Below are 8823 nucleotides of genomic sequence, written 5' to 3' on the forward strand. Positions count from 1 at the left end.
AGGCGAGATAGGTATTATCACCTCCATTGTACAGATCTGGAAAGTGCAGTGGAGTCCTGGTAATTTTTAATAACTCCATGGGCAGGAGGGAGCCCTGATTTGCCAGTTTCCCTGGTATAAAGACTCCTACTACAGCCAACATGACCCCAAGAGGACATCAGTGAACACAGAGTTGGGAAGAGATTCAAACACCTGGCTCTCTGACAGGGCTGACCTGACTCCAGCACACACTGGAACTGTATACAGAGAGGTCAAGCAACTAGTCAAGATCACCCAGCTAAAATGTGGGAAGTGAGGATGTGAACCCAGACCTCTGACTTTAGCACAGCTCTTGATATTCCCATGTGAACGGCAAGGCCTTGTGAGCCAAGAGCCCTAGACTGTCTTTATACGTGATAATATACCACTGAGGTAACTTTTCCCAGAACATATTAGATCAGGACTACAAAACTCCATAGACATTTTTTCCTCCCAATTACATTACATCAGATTTCAAATGTCAAAATGGTGAAAATTTCCTCTAAAAAAATCTTTAGACCCCAACAGCTGGTCTACCTGTCCAATATGACATTTGACTGCAAATCTGGGTCAGAGGTGGGGTTTAGGAGGGGGAAAGAGTTCTGCCTTCTTCCCAGCAGAACAAACACCAAACCATGACAGGAGGCAACCTCTCCCACCACACAACCACCCCCCCACCCTCACCCCCCCCACCCCCAGCCCTGACAAAGTGTTGGCCTAGCTCCTGCCATTGCATATAAATGATTGATGACAATTCAACCAGGGAGAGGTGACTCTTCCTCAGGGACTGAGCTCTGTCTTCAGAGGCTGAGTGAAATGTGTTTATTCTGCCTTTTCCACCCTTTATAAATGGTTCTTTGAAACCGGTAAACATCAGGAGAACAAATGGGCAGTCAAACACTTTGCAAGCTGTTGAATAATCCATTGCTTATAAACTAGCAGAGTCCACTCTAGACTAAAGAACTGTAAATGCAAATGCATTCAGGGGTAGGCAATGTGCATGGGCACAGTAAGTCAGCTATGAGACCACAGGGATTCGTGAGGCATGTCCAGCCTAGTATTCACATATCTTTAAAATATGTGAATATATATCCAATATATCTGAGAACGTAATGCAGCCTATGGGCTAAGAGCTTTCAAGCCATGCTAGGGTTCAGCCAATTATAATTCAACCAAGTTAATTAAGTACACACACACACACAATTTTTACACATTTCAGTTAGAATTGTTTAGCTACAAGTGACAGAAAACCCAAAATAATAGTGGCTCAAAAACAAGAAAGTTTTTTTCTCTTCAACCTAAAGCTAAGGCAAGCCTAAGCCAAAAAGACATTATATACCATGTCAGGGACCCACATCCTTTTAGCTTTCTACTCTGCCATCACATGGTGTGACTTTGATGTCATCTCTAATGTGGCTGCTTTAGCTCCAGGCATTATGTCACATGGCTTCATTTAGCTACAAGGCAGATTGAAATATTTGGTCTTTATTCAAAGTAACATGAACTCAATTAAAAACCAGCATTCTTTTTCTGATAAAGGTGAGAATAGTTGTTGGGAGATGAGGAGCTCCCTCTGCCATAAGCTCCTGTTACGTGCTACACACTATGTCAGCTGCAAAGGAGAATCTACTGAACAGTTTATAATCTAGCAAGAGACAGGCCTCTGAGCAAATAACTTTGTAATGCTGTACAACAGGTACTATTCTTGATATATGAAACAGACATATGAGGAAAAAAAGGGGAGAATAGTTTTGTTAGATCAGGAGCAAAGTAGGAAGGATTTCTCAGAGGACGGGACATTTAGACTTGGCTTCGAAGGAAGAGTAAGAGTTTGCCAAGTGAGGAGATGGATGGGAATTAGGCCAAGCTTGCCAGAGCAGCCATTAGTAGAGAGAGCCACTGAATGTTCTTATATTTGAGGGGCCATAATCAGATTTGCATTTTAGAAACATAAGACTGGCAGCTGATGGAGGATGGTTGTAGGAGGGCTACATTGGAAGTTGGAGGGTCAGTTCAGAGGCTGCTGTGATGGACAAGTCAAAAGACACTGAGGACTGGAGCTAAGACAGTGGAGAGAGAGATAGGAAATGTGAGAGCTATCTCAGAACTAAAATCAGCACACTGCGCAACTGTGACGAACACTATTATTTACCCACCAACACAGTTTTACCTACCAACACAATTTTCCCTTTTTCCTTGCTAACAGAACTGGAATTTGGCTGAGGGAATGTGTCTAGCCCCAGGCATGGATCTTTATGGGTCTGGACCAATCTGACCATCCTGTTCCACACTTCCCAGTTCCCTTTGTAGGTAGGGGTGTCCATGTGACCGGTTCTGACCAATGAAGCCTAAGGGAAAGTACACTGTGGAGATTTCTGGGAAAGCTTTTTCTATCCTGATAAAAGGGATATGCAGCTGGCTTCGCCTTTCCCATTTTTCCTGCCTTGAATGTGGATGTGTTGCCTGGAGGTACAGCAGCCCTCTTACAACCCAAAGGCAACAAACCTGAGGATGAAAGGATCCCCTTTGATTGTGGAGCCTAAAAACAGGAGTCCATGTCATCATGGGACAGCTGAAAGGACACCAACAGCTGCCTAATTCTGGACTTTTTGTTATGTGCGAAAAATAAACAAATGTGTTTAAGCCACTATTATGTAGGTTTTCTAGAACTTTCAGCTGAATGTATTCCCAGCTGATTGTAGTTAACAGTAAACAAGTGAATTTGTAGAGTAATGGAGCAGAGGGTCAAGCGTTACCTACAGTTTCTAACTTGGCTAGTTGGGTGGATGGAAACCCAGTTGATAAATATAAAGGATACTGGAGGGAAAGGAGGCATAGATAATAATCAGTGGACATAGACAATGAGTTTGTTTTGGGCGAGTCTGATATCTCTATCATTCCTGACATGATGTAATTCTATGAAGTATGTGTGGACTTTGGCAAAGGTGCATCTTCAGAACTCCCCTTTGGAAATTCTCAGCAAACCCTCATTCACCTTATTTGGGATATCCTGGCTGTAGATGAATATTCTTTACTTTCATGGGGGATACAGTTTTTGGAAATATTTAAAACTAAATAAGATGAGTTATGAGACTGTGATAATTTTTTTATATAAATTTATTTTATTTATTTATTTTTGGCTGTGTTGGGTCTTCGTTGCTGCACGCGAGCTTTCTCTAGCTGCATTGAGCAGGGTCTGCTTTTTGTTCTGGTGTGTGGGTTTCTCACTGCAGTGGCTTCTCTTGTTGCAGAGCACGGGCTCTAGGCCTGCAGGCTTCAGTAGTTGTGGCTCACAAGCTTAGTTGCTCTGCAGCATGTGGGATCTTCCTGGACCAGAGCTTGAACCCGTGTCTCCTGCATTGGCAGGCAGATTCTTAACCACTGCACCACCAGGGAAGCCCTTAGAACAAGATTGTGATAAAATATTTTGGTGAATGCTCTAATAAATAAAAGTAATCCTGTTGATTGTTTCATGTGCGAATCATAAACTCCTTCTAAAAGCAATTCCAGAACAAGAATTACACATATATTTTTGACACTAAAAGCATCATTTGCAAAAGGATACCACCTACCAAGTAACTCTGCTCATGACCAACTCTTGCCAGAGTTTTTTAAATTACTCTCAGGAGTTGATGATCCAAATATCCTCTCAAGTAAAACAGGCAGTTATTTTCCATGTCCTCAGTACTCCTAAAAAAAAGAAATGATTTCAGAGTTCTAATCCTTGGTTCTTTCTCAGACGTACTTTATGAAGTTACTCTAGTTCCTCCAAGCAATAAAGCTGAAATAACAGCACATACCTCCCATCTGAAGGAGTGTGGTCATTAATCATTAGAGAAATGCAAATCAAAACTACAATGAGATATCATCTCACACCAGTCAGAATGGCCATCATCAAGAAATCTAGAAACAATAAATGCTGGAGAGGGTGTGGAGAAAAGGGAACCCTCTTGCACTGCTGGTGGGAATGTGAATTGGTACAGCCGCTATGGAGAACAGTATGGAGGTTCCTTAAAAAACTAAAAATAGAACTACCATATGACCCAGCAATCCCACTACTAGGCATATACCCTGAGAAAACCATAATTCAAAAAGAGACATGTACCAAAATGTTCATTGCAGCTCTATTCACAATAGCCCGGAGATGGAAACAACCCAAGTGTCCATCATCGGATGAATGGATAAAGAAGATGTGGCACATATATACAATGGAATATTACTCAGCCATAAAAAGAAACGAAACTGAGCTATTTGTAATGAGGTGAATAGACCTAGAGTCTGTCATACAGAGTGAAGTAAGTCAGAAAGAGAAAGACAAATACCGTATGCTAACACATATATATGGAATTTAAGAAAAAAAATGTCATGAAGAACTTAGGGGTAAAACAGGAATAGAGACACAGACCTACTGGGGGTGGGCTTGGGGATATGGGGAGGGGGGGGCTGTGACTGGGCGGGGGAGAGGCATGGACGTGTATACACTGCCGGACACGGGGTGGATGGATGGTGGGGGGTGGCCGCATGGTGCGGGGGGATCGGCTCGGTGCTTTGTGGCCGCCTGGAGGGGTGGGATGGGGAGGGTGGGAGGGAGGGAGACGCAGGCAGGAGGGGATGTGGGAACAGATGTATATGTATGACTGATTCACTTTGTTGTAAAGCAGAGACTAATAAATAAATAAATAAAGCGAAAAAAAATAAAGGAGTGTGGTGAGCAAGAATTTGTCGTCAACTTCCTAGAATTTGGAGCATCTCTCATATGTTCCATAAATACTTGGCATAATTAACAATCACCAATAAACTGATTTGGTTGTTAATATACTCTTGAGGATTAATAATCATGTACTTAGGATCTATATTCTTTTCAACAATAACAGAAAGCCATCACTGTTAAACTCTGTCTTTCAAACAAATACCTAATGTTCCTACTCTCTAAAATTACTATGACGTACACCTTCTTTTCTTCTTAACCCTCCTCAACACCTACCCTCAGCTAATGATTTGTAACTTAATGACCTGTACATTATTGGGCACAGTGAAATCATCAGAAGGGAACAGACTCATCTTTTCACTCTGCATCCGTCCTCACAATGTCCTTCCCTCCTGCCCCAGGGAGAATAGTGCTCAGTCTCCAGCCTTTTTTTTTTTTTTTTTTTTGCGGTACGTGGGCCTCTCACTGCTGTGGCCTCTCCCGTTGCGGAGCACAGGCTCCGGACGTGCAGGCTCAGCGGCCATGGCTCACGGGCCCAGCCGTTCCACGGCATGTGGGATCTTTCCGGACCGGGGCACGAACCCGTGTCCCCTGCAACGGCAGGCGGACTCTCAACCACTGCACCACCAGGGAAGCCCAGTCTCCAACCTTTGAGTATTGTCCCCTTGTGACCTCAGAAGGACTTGTTGATTCCTGAAGTTTCCTCTTCTCTCTTCCACATCATTCACCTCTTCCCATCTCATGGTGCATTCCCATCCAGCCTGCGAACATGTTCTGTATCTGTAGGAGTTTAAAACATAGCTGGAAATTCTCTGTCTTCCCATCAAGAGGTGGCGGCTATGTCCCCTCCCTTAAATCTGGGTGCGTTTCTGGCTGGATTGACCAATAGAGTACAGCAGAAGTGATATTCTGTGATGCCTAAACGTCAGTCATAAAAGGCCATGCAGCTTGTGTCTTATCACAGGACACTTGGAGCCCTGAAACCACCATGCTAGAGATGCCACAAGAAGGCACCCAGTCGACAGTCCCAGTGGAGCCCAGCCTTCCAGCCATGCTCACCAAGGTGCCAGACCTATGAGTGAAGCCATCTTGAACCCTCAAAACCAGCCCGTTCAACGTCTGAATACTACCAGTGACTCCAGTTGATGCAACGTGGAGCAAAAGAATCATCCAGCCAAGCTATCACCAAATTCCTGGCCCACAAAAATCATGGAAAAGAATATAATGACTATTGCTTTAAGCCACTAAGTTTTAGGGTACTTGTTAGGCAGCCATAGATAACTACAACAATATTTCCAACCTTAAAAAGTTTTGAACTCCACCTTATCCCATTTTTCTGCTCCTTCTCACAGCAAAATTTCTTCAAAGAGTTAAGAAGGCTGATACTACCCCGTTTCTCACGTCCTTAACTCCTCCTTCTCTGGCTACTGTCCCTCCCCCCTACCCCAAACTCTGCTCTCATCCAGGTCATAAGTATCCTCCCCTTATTCGGTCTCTCAAAGCCTGGTTGGCTGTGCCCTCCTCACCAAAACTCTCATGATACAGAACTTTCCTGAGTTTTCTTCCCCCTCCCGTGCTGCTCCTTCTCAGCCAGCTAGGCTGACTCCTCCTCCTGGGCTCTACCTGCAAATGCTGGCTCAGCCCCCTTCTTTTCTCTCTCCACACTTGCCCTGGGAAGTCTCAACCAAGCTATTGGCTTTAAGTACCATCTATGTGGTGACGCCTCCCAAGTGTAGCTCTCCAGCTCCGACCTCCCCCCAAGAATTCCACAGTCTAGTTATTTCCTCAACATCTCCTCTGGAAGTCCAGCAAACATTTCAAATTTAATATGGCCTGAACAGAGCCTGTGATTTTCCTACCCTGAATCTGGTGCTCTCTGAGACTTCTCTTTCCCAGTAAATGGCATCTCAATCCATCCAGTCCACAGGCCCAAAAGCCTAGGGATCATCCTTCATACCTTCTTTTCTCTCCTCCCTCATGTATTAGTTTCCTATGGCTGCTATAACAAATTGCCACAACCTCAGTGACTTAAAACAACACACAATATTATTCAGCCATAAAAAGAAATGAGGGGCTTCCCTGGTGGCGCAGTGGTTGAGAGTCAGCCTGCCAATGCAGGGGACACGGGTTCGTGCCCCGGTCCGGGAAGATCCCACATGCCGTGGAGTGACTGGGCCCGTGAGCCATGGCCGCTGAGCCTGCGTGTCCGGAGCCTGTGCTCCGCAACGGGAGAGGCCACAAGAGTGAGAGGCCCGCGTACTGCAAAAAAATAAATAAAATAAAAAAGAAATGAAAACTTGATATATATTACAACTCAATGGACCTTGAAAACATTATGCTTAGTGAAATAAGCCAGACATAGAAGAGTAAATATTATATGACTCCACTTACAGGAAGTATCTAGAATAGACAAATATAGAGACAGAAAGTAGAATAGAGGTTACCAGGAGTTGGGGATAGGGGGGAAGGAGAGGTTATTATTTAATGGGTTCAGCGTTTTTATTGCAGATGATGAAAGTCTTTAAGGCAAAGATAATGGTAATAGTTACACAACACTGTGAATGTGTTTAATGTCACTGGCTTGAACACTTAATGAATGGTTAAATGTTAAATATTATGTTATGTATATTTTACCACAATAAAAACAACAACAGTAGCATAGACATGTATTCTCTTAAGAGTTCTTGAGGTGAGAATTCTGAAATCAGATTCACTGGGCCAGAATCAAAGTGTCAGCTGGACCACATTCCCTCCAGAGGGTTTAGGGGAGACTCCACTTCCTTGCCTTTTCCAGCCTCTAAAGCTGCATTCCTCACTCCAGCAGTGGAGTATCTTCCTTCAGTCTCCACTTTGCCTTCTTCTTCTCTGCAGTAAAATCTCCCTCTGCCTCCCTCTTCTAAAGATACTTGTGATTACATCCAGATAATCCACGATAATGTCCCCATCTCAAGATCATCACCTTAATCACACATGCAAAGTTCCTTTTGCTATATAAAGTAGCATCTACAGGTCCCAGGGATTAAGACATGGATATCTTGGGGGCCATTATTTAGCCTACCATACCTCACTTCCAATCCATTGACAAATTCTGTGGATTCTACTTTCAAAACATATTTCAAATGTGTATACTTGTCTCATATTTTATTGTCATCATTCTCAAGCCAATATCATCACCTCCCCCTTGGACACATTCAACAGCCTCCTAATATAACTCCCTAGCTTTGCTCTTGCCTACAATAGACATAGAAAAAGAGTGACCTTTTAACACACCAAGCAGGTCATGCACAACTTACTTGCAAGATAGCGTCCCTAAAAAAAAAAAAAAAAAAAGGATAGCATCCCTGCCTCCACCTCCCCTCCCCCACATTCCTCTAGACACAAAGATCTGCTTTCTGTGACTCAAACACAGCAGGCCCTTCCCTGCAGGCTCTTCGCTGCTGTTCCCTGGGACATTATTCCCATGGCTCTTGGCATGACAGCTCCATCCCTCCCTTGGGTCTCAGTTCAAATGAAGCAACCCCTCTTGATGACCATCTCCACTCTCCTCCCCAATTCCATTACATCATATCAGCCTGCTTATTTCCTTTATAACTCTTACTGCAATCTGTAAGTCAGATTGTGAATTATTCATGTGTTTGCATGTTGTATTACCCGACAGAATGAAAGCTCCTGAAAGAAGAAACTAAATCTGCTCCAGCATTTAGAACACTGGTTTGTGCAGAGCAGAAGCTCAGTGTGTTGAATGAATTAATGAATGAATGAATGTATTAGTGAGTGAATGAATAAATGAACAAATGAACTTGACACCATAATCAAGGCCTGTATCAACCCAAATAGACAAGGATATGCTGCAGTAACAAGCAACCTAAAACTACAAGGTTTATTTCTCACACTATATATGCCTGTGTTCAGCCTCAGGGGGGTTCTGGTCTTCCTAGGGACCAGGCTGATGGAGCAGCCACCATCCCAAACAGTGCCAATTGCAAGAGGGGAAGAGAGATCCCTGAAGGGTCTCATACAGCAATTAAATGCATTGCATGGAAGTGGCACACACCGTTTCCTGTTACAACTCATTGGCTGGAACAAAACAAGGAAAC

This window comes from Hyperoodon ampullatus, assembly GCF_949752795.1.
Source record: "Hyperoodon ampullatus genome assembly, chromosome: 14".
NCBI classification, from domain to species: domain Eukaryota; kingdom Metazoa; phylum Chordata; class Mammalia; order Artiodactyla; family Ziphiidae; genus Hyperoodon; species Hyperoodon ampullatus.